The sequence below is a fragment of the Ambystoma mexicanum genome, chromosome 5p (genome assembly GCF_040938575.1).
Source record: "Ambystoma mexicanum isolate Mex_15411 chromosome 5p, UKY_AmexF1_1, whole genome shotgun sequence".
NCBI classification, from domain to species: Eukaryota; Metazoa; Chordata; class Amphibia; order Caudata; family Ambystomatidae; genus Ambystoma; species Ambystoma mexicanum.
In genome coordinates this window covers 577,155,146-577,170,297 of record NC_090930.1, presented here as the reverse complement: position 1 = coordinate 577,170,297, position 15,152 = coordinate 577,155,146, and positions in this window count along the sequence as shown.

The following is a 15,152-nucleotide window of genomic DNA, read 5'->3' as shown; positions in this document are numbered from 1 at the left end:
TTAAACTGTGACCATTCACGATGTGTGCTGGTAGGAATAACTTGAAATGCCTTCGCTCGTGCACGACACTGGATACCTTCAGTCATATCCCACTACTGCCACCAATTTGTTATGATGGATTTCTGAACTCTGACCTGGAGGGGCAGAGCTTCAGAAGGCCAGCCTAGTTTCTTGGAACAGGGTAACCTCTGGACAAGCCAGACCAATCAGGGTAGCGATGCGGCGGTCAAGACTAAGTCTCAAGAGGGGTGAGGGTGACTGAAAGCCTGCAATGAGCACACAAAGCAAGGACACTTACACATTACTCCAGACAGGGGTTATATTGAAAATATAGACACATTTATCACAAGGCCTTTGCCATCGACCATAGCAAGGAATCACACTAATACTAAAGTAAACCAACACATCACAATCAATACAATATACATAAAGGACCGAGGGATCTAAGGAGTTAGGAGCACGTAATATGTAGACCACCTAGATGGGGAGGAAAACAGGCAGTGCAAGTAATCATTAGACCCAGTTCAAAATCTGAAATACACCTAACTAGGAGGAAGTCCGAGCCCTACAAAGAGAGGAGCCTTATGCTCAAAAGTACCTGCACACGCTGGAGTCAATGGACCAAAAGAGGGCCTCTTCAAGGATATCAGGCCGTTCAGGAAGGTGAATAAAGCGATGCAGAACAAGTCCCCACTACTCAAGCAAGGCCTCCACTTGTGGGCAGAGGCAGGGAGAGAGTGCGGGATAGAGTCGCTATTTCGCAACAGCGGTAGAAAAGAAATGGGCTCATGCGCAAGGGGCCACCGGTTGGGGTATGGACTACTCACCGGTCCCTGATGCAGGCAGACCCAGACTTCTCCAGTTAAGTTCACGTTGCTAGGAGGTTCAGCTGCGATGATCAGGACGTCTCGACACTGTGTAGATTATGTGTAGCAGGATGCAGGGTAGAGGGTATCCCAAATGCAGTGGACGTGCACAGGTTGTTACCACAGCAGGGCAACACGGCAACCGCGTTTACTCTGGTCCGGGTGCCCTCGTCTCACTTCAGACCTGGGAATGCCAAATGTACAAAATTCAGTGTGGGGGTGCCGTGGAAGCAGAGCAACCAGTAGACCAAGTTTCGAGGGCTTCCCCGAAACGATGGTGGTGACAGAGCAAAGCGTCATGCGTAAGCTGGTCAGCCCACTGGTTGGCCCAGGGAAACTTCCAAAGAGGCTTACTTGCAGGGTTCGATGAAGGTGCCGGGAATAGTTGATCCCAATATTCCAATGGGTCAAAGCGCCTTCGCAGACCTTCTCAGACAATCAGATGCAGAGGGGTCTCGCAGGACGACAGCGGCTCAGGGTGCCAAACCTTCAGCAGGTGTGAACTCAGGAGAACGACATGGCAGTGGTGTTTTCAGCCTCCTCTTATCCAAAGTTCCCTTCGCGCCAAAACTGAGAGGACCCAATGGGAGATCTGCTCACAAACGCTCACACCATACGTGGACCTATCACGGACAACGGTGGTCCCAGGCATTCAGGACACTCCAGACTCTCTGGCACCAAGGATGTGTATTGGGAACAGACATCCCAGCCCACATCCTGGAGGCACACACAAGGCATGCAGAAGCCCGCAAAAGCTTTGGGGTTTTGCGGGAAAGTCCATAACCAAATAAGGACTTCCCGGGGTTGGCTCGACCTGGGCTAAGGTGAAGGGGCAAGACGGTCAGCAGACAGGACAAAGAACCTCGTGGCATGGCAATTTTGGGAGCCAGGCCACCTATTTGTGCCAAACGCGGTAAGCGCGGATAACATGGCAAAAAAGGGTTCAAAACACAAACGAATATGATAGCTGCCACCAGTCCTGTCCTTGACATACCTGCACAGTTCATAATAAGTCCAGCAAGAGTTACTAGGGCTGTTGGAATGACTAGAGACCCAAGAGCGCAGTAATGTAAATTACGGTGCACTCTTGTTTCATGTTGCACAAGAGCTGCAACATGAGGAAAGGACTAAGGGAAACAAAGTCTCCCAGTACTGACTGTCTTAAGGGCATGTCAGTTTCCCCATAAGAATTGAGCGAAAGCCCAGAGGAGTGCGGCGGAAGGCTGCGATCCTCTGGCAAAGTCTAGATCAGGGTGTAAAACAACAGCAAAAAGTTTGGGAGTTGCCACATGGAGGGAAAATTACATACAATTATGAAATCTTTCCTAACAGCTCCTCCCCTTTACGTAGAAGAAGCTAGAAAAGCACAGACCTTCATGCATTTCCATGCACGTGTTTTTAGAAGTGCTCTTTGAATGTGCTGTTGGTGGCTTTGCAACGAGTAGGTGAGTGGGAGTATTTACTTCCAACATTATATCCTTTCTCTCTCTGTCTTAACTGCTACTGTTAGGTAGAAGTAACGTGGCTGCGTTTAGCCCTGTTTACACTGCTGGGCCAGCCGAGAGTTGTGCATCTTTGACCCTACCCCTGCTTCCTGCTCCCAGTCCCGTTCTCTCGCTGCCTTGAGCAGCATATAGAAACAGCCTGCATAGCCCTCTCCGAATTGTGTTAGTGAGTTTTAATAGTAAGCCATAACCGTGCTAGCGGACATGCCTTTGAAGACAGAATTGACCCATGCTACTCTTCCCGAGTGCTACTGAAAGTTCCAGTTGATCATAATCCTCTCCAAAGGCAATGGAGTACTTGCACCCCTAAAATAATAGCAAAGCGACAATTAGCAACACAATCTAAGAAACGGACTACTTTCTTTCCCATACTTATGTCCCTCAGCTCAATTGAAGAAAGTGATGCAATTGATTAACATTGTTGCTGATTTGAATTCCGCGCTCAGGTGTATAGCATCCAAGTTGTTGACTCAGGTGATTAGTCCTGACACAGAAGCGCATGCACCAAATGTTATGAATCCCGCTGTGTCGCCCCCTATTATCAACACTGAGAATGCAAACATAAACATTCTTCCACTTCAGAAAAGTAGTGAGGTAAGCAAACCTCTCGAGCGAAACAACAATGCCAGCAACCAGGTTGTTAGTGGTGATAAAGAAGTAAGCACCCACTCTATACCAATATATCCCAATGGTGTTGTGGAAACTGTCCCACTGAATGGTCAGGTAGACCATTCTGTGGAGTCTACCACATTCTGTAATGTGTGAATGTACAGGCTATGATACACCACACTGAGACAAGAGCAATATCCCCAGATGGTTTAGCGGCAGTAAATGTCTGAAGTGTAGAAAATGTAATCAATGATGAGCAACATCGTACCCTAAATGGCACTCCTACAGATACTAGAATGTATGATGCTTCTGTACCTATTATGTATGAAGTTGATTTAGGAGATATCTCTACAACTGAGCCTTCTATACAGGTAACAAGTCAGACCAATAATGCAATAACAGATGTCTCTCCAACCCAGGAGCTTAATATATCCCCTAAATATATCATAGCAACACATGAAGTGTATGAAATCAAAGAGACAGTAAACCAAGAACCTGATATCTCTCTAAATGACAGTACATCATCATCTGCAATGTTAAGTATTCTCGAAAATCTTCTATCAACAGTAGTAGAAAGATTTATACGACTATTTATCTATTTATTTATTTATTTGTATAGCGCTAAAGCCTGCGGGCATCAGAGCGCTTTAGACTAGAGAATAAGATTGACATCCAATACATTCTACTACATAAAAGTATTAGTAAAGGAAGAAAATCCCTTTAAAGAGCAGGTGGTAAACACTGAAACCCTTGCCACCCCCAAGAGGTGAAAGCCAGAAAGTGCCCACTGAATTATGTTGAGCCCAAGAGTGTCATTCCATCTAATCCTATGGGTAAAAAAAATATATAACGCCCTAAAAAGGAAATCCATAGCACAGGCATGCATGCATAGTAACAAAAGAAACAGAAACAAATGATTAATGTGTCATAGCTGAAGCTGAAGCAACATGCATTTCATCAAATACCAAGCCCTTTAATATAGAAAACGATGCACACATGAAACAGGCTAAGGTGAAGCAATCAGAGTTGCAATTCTCTAAATCGAAAAACAAATTGTGCAAACACAAACATAGAAGAGATATCAGTAATCACATTGAAACAGTACTTGAAGATAGGGCCTATTCTCAACTTGGCGCAGTGAAGGTGCCAAATAGCACGATTCAATGCGCCAAAAGAGGACGCCCAGGCTCGACTACTATTCTCAAGTGGGCCTGGGCGTCCTCGTAAAGCACGACAGTGCTCTGTGTGGATTGCGCCTGTTCTAAGGTGTTACGGGCGCAATCCAATCTCGGCAGCATTTTTGTAAAATAACGACATGTTCGTTATTTTACAAAAATGCTGCCGAGAACACAGTTCCTATACACCAAAGTGAGCAGCTTCAAAATTGCAGGATGTTGAAGCTGCTTACTTTGGTGTATATGAAAGTGTTCATATACACCGTTGTAGTGTATATGAACACTTTCATTTAAAGCAAGCAGCTTCAGCGTTGCATCCTGCAACGTTGAAGCTGTGTTGCATCCTGCAACGTTGAAGCTGCTGGCTTTGGTGTAAATGAAAGTGTACATATACACCCGTGCGGTGTATATGAACACTTTCATTTACACCAAAGCGAGAAGCTTCAACGTTGCAGGATGAAAGGTTGAAGCTGCTTGCTTTGGTGTAAATTAAGAGTAAAGTAAGAGATTTGAAGATCTCCTCAAACGATTGGAGTGATCATTCTACCCTGGTGTTAAAGTGCAATATTGGCACGCCAGCCATACATACTAAACCCCTCGGTGATATGTCAACCAACCACTCGGGCACCCGGATATGCTGGTCTGATAAAAACATAAACGCGGCTGGAAGCTCGGTGCAAACTATGGATGATAACATACTGTCCCAGCTTCAAAATATGTCCATAAATGAGATGGAACATTGAGCCTCTACATTTTCCTCTTTACATGCAACATCTGCTGTAAACCAAATAGCGTCTGATGATAAAACGTCAGTAATATATGACAAAAGCATAAGAGATGCTAAACGTAGGTTAAGAGCAGAAATCCGACAAGCTAAATGTACCAACAAATCCTTTGGAGACTATCATGATGTATGCAGAACTCTAAAAAATAAATATAGAGCGTGGATCAAAGCCAAAAGACTCGAGCAAAAACTTAAGCGATGGCAGTCTATGGTTCAAACCATATGCTCCAAAAACTCGAGAAGCATATGGTCTTTACTTGGCCAAGCAAGGGGTAGCAGTTGTAGGGATCTGATTAACCCGATAAGTGCAAATAAATGGACAGACTTTCTTATGTGCCGCAATATCCCCAACGATGAGGTGGGTAAGCTGATAGGAAAAGTGACACCAAGATCCGTCCCTTTCAGCATAACAAGTGAACATCTAATCTGTAAAATTAAAAAGCTTAAGTCATCTAGGGCTCCTGGGCCTAATGGCCTCTCAAATGCAGTGCTGAGGAGCCAGCCGGAATTCTGGGCTAAATTTGCAAGCATATTATTTGGCAAAGTATTGGCGGTTGGGAGAATTCCTAAATCATGGCAACATGCCTACTTAATACCAATCTTCAAGAAAGGTGACAAGAAAGATCCCTGTAATTATAGACTACTTTCAATGCTAGACTGCACAGGGAAACTCTTTGCATCACTTTTACTGGAGAAATTAGAAGAATGGGCGACCAAAACTGAAATATTCAATACTTTTCAGAGTGGCTTCCGGAGAGGCTACTCAACAACCCACAATATCATCATCTTGGACACCTTGCGCTCAAACGCCATGAGGAAAGGAAACCCACCATTATACGCTCTGTTTGTAGACTTTAAAGCAGCCTTTGACTTGGTTCGCCGAGAAAAACTGTGGGCAAAACTTGAACTATTAGGCTGCCCCGAGATCCTTCTGTATTACTTAAAATTATTGCACGAGGATAATACAGTGTCCTGCAGACTTAGTACTCAGGGGGATTTGACAGCTAGGATACCACAGAATTGTGGCGTCAAGCAGGGTTGCGTGATGGCCCCATTTCTGTACAATCTGTTTACATATGATCTACCAGGTGTCATCTTAAGTGAACATAACTGTCCTCCCGTAGTCGCACTATCCACTGCGCAGTACTAGCGTATGCAGATGATCTGATAATTATGGATCATACATTTAGCGGTTTACGGAGGTCCGCTCTGAAGCTATGGGAATATGCTGCAAACAACGACCTAATTATCAATCAGGAGAAAACTCAGGTGATGGTCTTTTCAAATAAGAAGATTGCACGACCCAAACTAACATTGCATGAAACAGAAATTAAATATACCCAGCAATACAAATATCTTGGGGTCGAAATAGATGCCAAGCTGGGTTATAACACTTGCATCGAAATGAGAAAACATCGGGTAGCTCAAGTAACGTCGTTGATCAGCCAATTTGCAAGACAGAACTGTGGAATGTCACTATGTGGAATCCGTCAAATCTATACCCAAGTATTAACTCCTATGGTCGTTTACGGGCTAGAAGCGCTGCTGCAAATGGACTTAAGCTGGCTGCAAGTGATAGAGGGGAAGTTCTGGAGAAGAATCCTAGGTCTCCCTCAATCTATCCCAATGGCACTGCTAAGATTGGAAGTTGGGGTTTCCTCGCTAAGGTCCATTGTCCTGAAAAGGAGAGCAGAACTGTATTTAAAGATGTCTAATCAACCAGAGTCTCGGCTATTAAAAGAATTTGGCATGGAAAGTACAAAGGAAACCACCAAATGCCACCTGAAAAAAAGAGACTGAAGCCCTCCTGAGGACAATATGCTGGACCATGAGTGGTGAGAAGCTTACTGATCCTCAAAAAAAAGCTCTATCAAAAAAAATCGACCTTTGGGACTGGCTAGAAAACTACGCACATCTCGACAAACTTCCAAAATACAAATTCATCCATTACACGCTCTACTCATTCAAACAAATGCAGCCATATTTAACCCTCAGTCCCTCTAGTAGACTCAGGCGATTTTTACTCTTACTGAGGGTTGATAATCTGCCGCTGTTGACTAACAAAAGCAAATATAATGGTTTATCTTCTTCAGAGAGATATTGCAGACTCTGTAAGGATAAAGGATGCAAAGAAACAGCTAATCATGTACTAACTAGTTGTGTAAATATGATGGACATTTACTCAGTAAACTTTGGCAACTTTGTCCATGATACAGAGTTTATAGGGGATGTTGCTTTTTGGCAACGCCTCACAAACACTCAAAGTATGCAACTGCAGATTGCCACCTTTAGAGTATGGTTGGAAATTGAAAGAACTCTGAATATCTTTGCATGAACCTGTTAAACACTATGACATTGACTTCTGTAAAGGTCTATGATATTTTGTCCTATGTACCTCAGTATGTGTAATTGTTATTAATGTCTAATGATCAGAAGAATAGCAAGTGCAATAAGTTTTAAACTAAGATGAGCATAATGGTAACTTAAATTTCTTTTTAATTAGTCAGAAGAAATATGTAATATGCAATATGTAATATGAAATTGTTTTTGATCTTATATATTTTATCAACATGTGTAAAGTTTAAATATAAACTGTAACACATTATTAATAAATAAATAAATTAAAGTGTTCAGATACACCCGTGTGTTGTATATGAACACTTCATGTACACCAAAGCAAGCAGCTTCAACGTTGCAGCAACGTTGAAGCTGCTTGCTTTGGTGTACATGAAAGTGTCCATATACAACACGGGTGTATGGACACTTCCATTTACACCAAACAAGGCTTCTTGTGGCACTCCTCCAGTTTAACGGCACCAAAAGGGTACCGTATTTGTGTGCTAATTTAGCGCACATATTAAACTGGAGGAGTGCCACAAGAATAGGCTTCCAAAAAGCAAGTTTACAAATGTGGCGGTTGCTAGGTTGGTTTCCAACCCACCCTAGCAACTGCCACACGTATTCCGAAAGTGGCACATTCCTTCCGACTTCGGAAGAATGTGCCATCTTCAGAATAGGTCTTAAGTACTGAAAAGGTCATTAAGCCTTTTAACGTCCTTTTCAGTACTTAACACCTGGATGAGAATAGGGCCCTCAATGTCTATTTGTGAGTGAATGTATGTCAGCCCCAAACCAAGACACTGGGCCTCATTACGACTGTTGCCAGAGCGGCACCCGCGAGCAGACCAGGATGGTAGCAACAGTACCGTTATTAACGGTACCGCTGCTACCATCCTCCCCATTCCCATTGAGCCCCATGGGGGCTCAAATGGGAATGGGGACATACCGGCTCCGGGTCCAGCGAAAGGGAATTACCGAGCCCTTCAAGGTCGGAATGGCCCAGTAAGTCCCCTTTTGCGGGACCCGGAGCCAGACCCGAGTTTGGGGGTAGCCATGCCCTTAGCATGGCTACCTGCAAACTCGTAATGATGCCCACTGTTAGAAATAGAATTAACGAAGGGCACTTGTTGACCTCTACATCTCAACCACTGATGGCAAATCGAAAACATGTATCTACAGCCACACTTCATGCAGATAAAAACATCAGTGCTGTGCACAGGATACATGAGACTGATGTTGTAGCATTCCAAGCCTTGCAAATATGCCCCCTGTCCAGTATAGATTATACCCCCTAAATAGATCTTATATCCTCAGTCTTTTTCACTCACTAGTCCCTCTTCATGCAATCTGCTCTGAGGACTTTAAAATGGTTGATCAGATTGAACATTCCCCCAATATCTGTTTCCAACATCTGGTTTTCACTCGATGCAACCCTTGAATATATATCATGCACTATGAGGCTGATATAAATACATTAGGATTCAGCTGCAAAGTGGTTACCATGCACTCTCAGAAAAATAGGCAACTGGTCAACTTGAAAGTTAGGTCTTATGCGATCAAGCAGCATCCAGAGAAAGGAAAAATGCACCATGAGAGAACAAGTCTCGATATAACAATGAGTGACGCCAATAAAATGAATGATAGAAATACACACAAAACCAATGATGAGGGTTATTGGCATTGTCTCCCGTCAATTTTCAAGACCCACTTTGCAACATCATCTCGTTGACCCAACATTGGGCCTCATTCCGAGTCGGGCGGTAAGGGTTAACGGTCACCGGTAACGAGACCGGTGCCGTTAAACCCTTACCACCCTATTCCGAGTTCCCTTTGCGGGTTGGAACTTAACACCTGCTTTTTGCAGGCGTTAAAAAACCACCCCGCAAAGGGACCTTGGAGCTAATTACGGCACCGTAATTTACGGTGCCGTAATTAGCACCTTCCCCATTCCCATTGAGCCCTATGGGGCAAAAATGGGAATGGAGAAGGGCCCATGGTGAATGGGGAATTACCGACCCCGCCAACCTTGGAATGGGGCGGTAATTCCGCCATTCACCATGGCGGAGTCGGAATGATAACGGCGTCAACCAAGGCGCTAATAGCGCCTTGGTTAACGCCAGGGTCGGAATGAGGCCCATTGTATGTTCTTGGAACACGAGGGGGCATACGCACCTCTCAGCTGAGGAGGGGCTTCTTGCACAAATAAATCTATTCTGGATGGTGGCATTACAAGAAACATGGCTACTTGAACCCATTGAATAAGATGGCTGCATACCATACTCCAACTAACCACCAAAGACCCCATCTTCAACCCAAATGCGGACAGTGGTGCTGACAACCGTGACTGGACATGATGGCATAGAGATGTACATTATACATATATATGATCCTCCGGGAGTGGTTGCCACTACCAGGTATGTGAAAACTGTTAAACAACTACTTGAGGCCTGTTCTTAGAAAGTGCTGCTATTGATAATGGGAGATTTGAATGCCAACATAAATAATGATGATACCCTGCAAGATAGCACCCCTTTGTCCTCTCCGGTCAAATAGTTGACATTGGAGCACAAAGGCAGCGCCTGGGCGTCTTCGCTCTATTCCCATTTGTTAACAAGACTACATGGGAATTGCTGAGGTGACCCTACTAAAGCATATACACGCATTAGTGGTAAAAGCTCATCCACATTAGACTATGTTTTCGTGAACGCTGCTTCACTGTTGTAGGTAGCAGATATGGGAATCGTAATGAGAGAGGAAATTGACCATATGCTACTTTGTGTTGCACTTCATATTGATGTTGATAGGTCCAATAATCATAGTAAAGTCTGTGATGAGAATGGTGATATCTACATCAATAGTAGCAACAACCGCATATTCTAGAATCCCAAGAATCTTAAAAAAGCGAATCGTGTACATATGAGATGCTTCCGATATTCTCATCTCAACACGCTAATGGTGTGATTAGAATGTCCTCCACTATCATAGCAGATTTTGGGGCTCCAGATAAGATTAAGGAAATATTTAAATTGCAGAGTGATAAATAGTCCTCATGAGCTTTGGAATTCAATAGGTGCAAATAATAGGCGCTATGATAACAAGATACATAGGGCAAAAAAATTGCAAAGGAATCAGATCTCCACCATATTGACCAGGGTGAGTGCAAGTAATTGCGACTGGGAGATAAGTTCTTCTATTAAAAAAGCCAAATGTACTTATAAGAGTTGGTTGAAAATCCATCAGTCTGCCATCTCGAGAGACAAGTGGCAGCAGTTGGCAAACTATACTCATAGTGGCAATACAAATGCAGTCTGGGCGGTAATCAGAGGGGCTGCGAAACATGCGCTCCCAATACAAAGGACTGGGAAGAACACATTGCTACCACCTTGAACAGTATGATCCCTCTGGATGCGGAAATAGAAATACCTATGCAAAGATGGGAATGAAAATCCATAGTGGCTGATATCATAGCATTCATTAAGAAATTAAAGTCATCTCAAACCTGCGGCCCGATGGAACCTGTAACAACTTAATTAAAACATCTCCGGACGAGTGGGCCAAGGTGCTGCATCTGCTCTTTATGGAAATGGGCAGGTTTGGACGACCCCCCCCTCATGGAGGGTTAGTCGCATATTACCTCTCTATAAGAAGGGATGCTGGACCAATCCAGCCCATTACAGGATGTTAGGTATGCTGGATATCCCTTCCAAACTGTTTGCCAAAGTTCTCCTACTTGAACTTACTGAATGGATTACAACCTATAAGATCTTTCCCCCTAATTCAAATTCAAACACCATTCATTACTTGTTATTAGTGTCGACAGTTGAGTATGTGAATATAATCAAAACATCGGCTGTTCATGGTGCATACATAGATTTCAATGAAGCCTTTGATACAGTGATGCATAACAGGTTGTGGGCCAAGCTTGTGGCGTGGGGGAACCGGGTAGGTCTGTTGAATATGATAATCTTGTTATACCTACCGGAATACCAGTATAAGAATGTGTTTGAATGTAGAGGCTAAACTGTCCGATTCCTTTCCCACAGGAGACAGTGTGAAACAGGGCTGCATTTTAGCTGCAACACTGTTTAACCTTTATCGAGCAGATCTCCCAAAGGCATTTCTGGGCTCTAAATCACAGCCATTTAAGATCGGTAATCAGCTAAAAAATTGGTTGCGCCATGCGGAAGATCTATTATTACTTAATCAAAACCAGTTTGGCCTGCGGAGCTTACTGGATTGTCTAAATAGGTGCTTTATAGACAATGGGCTCAAAGTGACCATCAGTAAATCTAAGATCATGATTTTCTGAAGAAAAACATTGAGTACAGGCCCAAAATACTTATGGAAATATGACTCTTTACCTCTTGAATGTGTAAAACAATACAAATATCTGGGTGTAATGGTAGATGACACCTTAAAGTGGAAATACCATTGGAACGTGATTACATTGAAATGTCTGGATATCGTATGTGCATTGGGTGCTTTTATAGGCCGACAAGGAGGCATACCGCTTAAAACCATTGTACTGCTATACATGGCTAAGATCACTCCAATACTTAAGTATCCTGTGGAAGCGGCGGGCCATGATTTTACATTGAAATTGAATTGCTTTGAAGCAAAGATGTTAAGAATACTTTTTAGAAAGCTGAAGAATTTACCAGTTGAATATCTTCGTCTTGACCTCCACATAAAAATTATAACTGCACAATATATATCTAGAATGACGTTATGGTATGAAAATGTACTACTAGTAGATAACAATACTATCATAGTGTGCTACTTAAAAGCATATGCAACTATCGAAGCCTATGAACAATTGGGAACAATGGTCAAAATCAGGAGAATCCACATGACATGGTCAGCAGGCTTCACACGAGTCAGTGGTAGGAATAATCCTGAGACGTGCACAGAAAATGGCCATGGACAGTTATGAAGTAGACCTTGTGAAATTATCCACAAATGGACACAGTGGTAAATGCATAGCTTATACTTTGCAGTGTACCTCAATACCTAAATATGTATTAATGTTTCCTAGTAGCTGGACAGTAAGACGCTATCTACTGCTAAAATTGAACAGATGTGCAGTGTTGGAAGTTAAGGGAGGATGGCTAAAAAATAAGTAGACTGGACCGATTATGCAGACTATGTGGTAACAACAAAATTGAATGTGTAGAGCATCTATTCTCTGACTGTGAAAGCTTTAATAAACTGAGAGCCAAATGGATAAAAGCATACAATAGCAAATGTGACTGCACTAAAACACATAACTTGTGGCATAAATTGATGGAAGGCAATGATATACATTTATATGTTTTAATATAAAGTTTGATATGCAATATACAGACATTTTAAATGAATTTTCTAGAGATGTTTATTAATATTTAAATTCTGTTTTTATTAGATGAATTATTAAAATGTTTTAAACATTTAGCAGGTTTGCATTTTTCATTTTGGCGCTGTTTGTGTGGCTGTGGCCATCTGTGGGTGGTCGGGGTGGGTAGGGTGGGCGTGGCTCCGGGGATTACCAGGCACTGCCTCCCTCAGGCTGCCATGGGAGGCAGGATGGCATACAACACCGGCGAGAGCTCCTCCGCCTCCCGAACGGGCCCCCCGCCCTGATTGGAGGAGCCGCATCTTGCTTCCTGGTCTAGCGATCAGCGGGGACCTCGCCTGCTCCACTTCCATCCGGAGCCAGGTGAGTGTGCCCCCGAGAGCCTAGAGCTCTCTCCGCCATCTTTAGGCCTTGGGGTTTTAAACACCCATGGCCCCAGGCCACCTGAGGCCATAGTCTGCCTGCCTCCCCCAACCAGCTCCCCCTTCCCGGCGAGAGCCCCTCCGCCTCCCGAACCGCCCCCCCGCCCTGATTGGAGGAGCCGTATCTTGCTTCCTGGTCTAGCGACCAGCAGGGACCTCGCCTGCTCCACCTTCATCCAGAGCCAGGTGAGTGTGCCCCCGAGTGCCTAGAGCTCTCTCCGCCATCTTTAGGCCTTGGGGTCTTAAACACCCATGGCCCCAGGCCACCTGAGGCCATAGCCTGCCAGCCTCCCCCAACCAGCTCCCCCTTCCCGGCGAGAGCCCCTCCGCCTCCCGAACCGCCCCCCCGCCCTGATTGGAGGAGCCGTATCTTGCTTCCTGGTCTAGCGACCAGCGGGGACCTCGTCTGCTCCACTTCCATCCGGAGCCAGGTGAGTGTGCCCCCGAGTTCCTAGAGCTCTCTCTGCCATCTTTAGGCCTTGGGGTCTTAAACACCCATGGCCCTAGGCCACCTGAGGCCATAGCCTGCCTGCCTCTCCCAACCCGCTCCCCCTTCCTGGCGAGAGCCCCTCCGCCTCCCGAACTGCCCACCCGCCCTGATTGGAGGAGCTGCATCTTGCTTCCTGGTCTAGCGACCAGTGGGGACCTCGCCTGCTCCTCTTCCATCCAGAGCCAGGTGAGTGTGCCCCCGAGAGCCTAGAACTCTCTCCGCCATCTTTAGGCCTTGGCGTCTTAAACACCCATGGCCCCAGGCCACCTGAAGCCATAGCCTGCCTGCCTCCCCCAACCCGCTCCCCCTTCCCAACGAGAGCCCCTCCGCCTCCCGAAGCACCCCCCCGGCCTGATTGGAGGAGATGCATCTTGCTTCCTGGTCTAGCGACCAGCAGGGACCTCACCTGCTCCACTTCCATCCGGAGCCAGGTGAGTGTGCCCCTCGAGAGCCTAGAGCTCTCTCCACCATCTTTAGGCCTTGGCGTCTTAAACACCCATGGCCCCAGGCCACCTGAGGCCATAGCCTGCCTGCCGACCCCAACCCGCTCCCCCTTCCCGGCGAGAGCCCCTCTGCCTCCCGAACCGCCCCCCCCGCCCTGATTGGAGGAGCTGCATCTTGCTTCCTGGTCTAGCAACCAGCAGGTACCTCGCCTGCTCCACGTCCATCCGGAGCCAGGTGAGTGTACCCCCGAGAGCCTAGAGCTCTCTCCACCATCTTTAGGCCTTGGGGTCTTAAACACCCATGGTCCCAGGCCACCTGAGGCCATAGCCTGCCTGCCTCTCCAAACCCGTTCCCCCTTCCCGGAGAGAGCCCCTCCGCCTCCCAAACCGCCCCCCCCGCCCTGATTGGAGGAGCCACATCTTGCTTCCTGGTCTAGCGACCAGCGGGGACCTCGCCTGCTCCACTTCCATCCAGAGCCAGGTGAGTGTACCCCCGAGAGCCTAGAACTCTCTCTGCCATCTTTAGTCCTTGGGGTCTTAAACACCCATGGCCCAGGCCACCTAAGGCCAGAGCCTGCCTGCCTCCCCCAACCCGCTCCCCCTTCCGGACGAGTGCCCCTCCACCTCCCGAACCACCCCCCGCCCTGATTGGACGAGCCACTTCTTGCTTCCTGGTCTAGCGACCAGCGGGGACCTTGCCTGCTCCACTTCCATCCGGAGCCAGGTGAGTGTGCCCTCGAGAGCCAAGAGCTCTCTCCGCCATCTTTAGGCCTTGGGGTCTTAAACACCCATGGCCACCTGAGGCCATAGCCTGCCTGCCTCCCCCAACCCGCTCCCCCTTCCCGGCGAGAGCCACTCCGGCTCCCGAACCGCCCCCCCGCCCTGATTGGAGGAGACGCATCTTTCTTCCTGGTCTAGCGACCAGCAGGGACCTCGCCTGCTCCACTTCAATCCGGAGCCAGGTGAGTGTGCCCCTGAGAGCCTAGAGCTCTCTCCGCCATCTTTAGGCCTTGGCGTCTTAAACAACCATGGCCCCAGGCCACCTGAGGCCATAGCCTGCCTGCCTCCCCCAACCCGCTCCCCCTTCCCGGCGAGAGCCCCTCCGCCTCCTGAACCACCCCCCCGCCCTGATTGGAGATGCCACATCTTGCTTCCTGGTCTAGCGATCAGCGGGGACCTCGCCTGC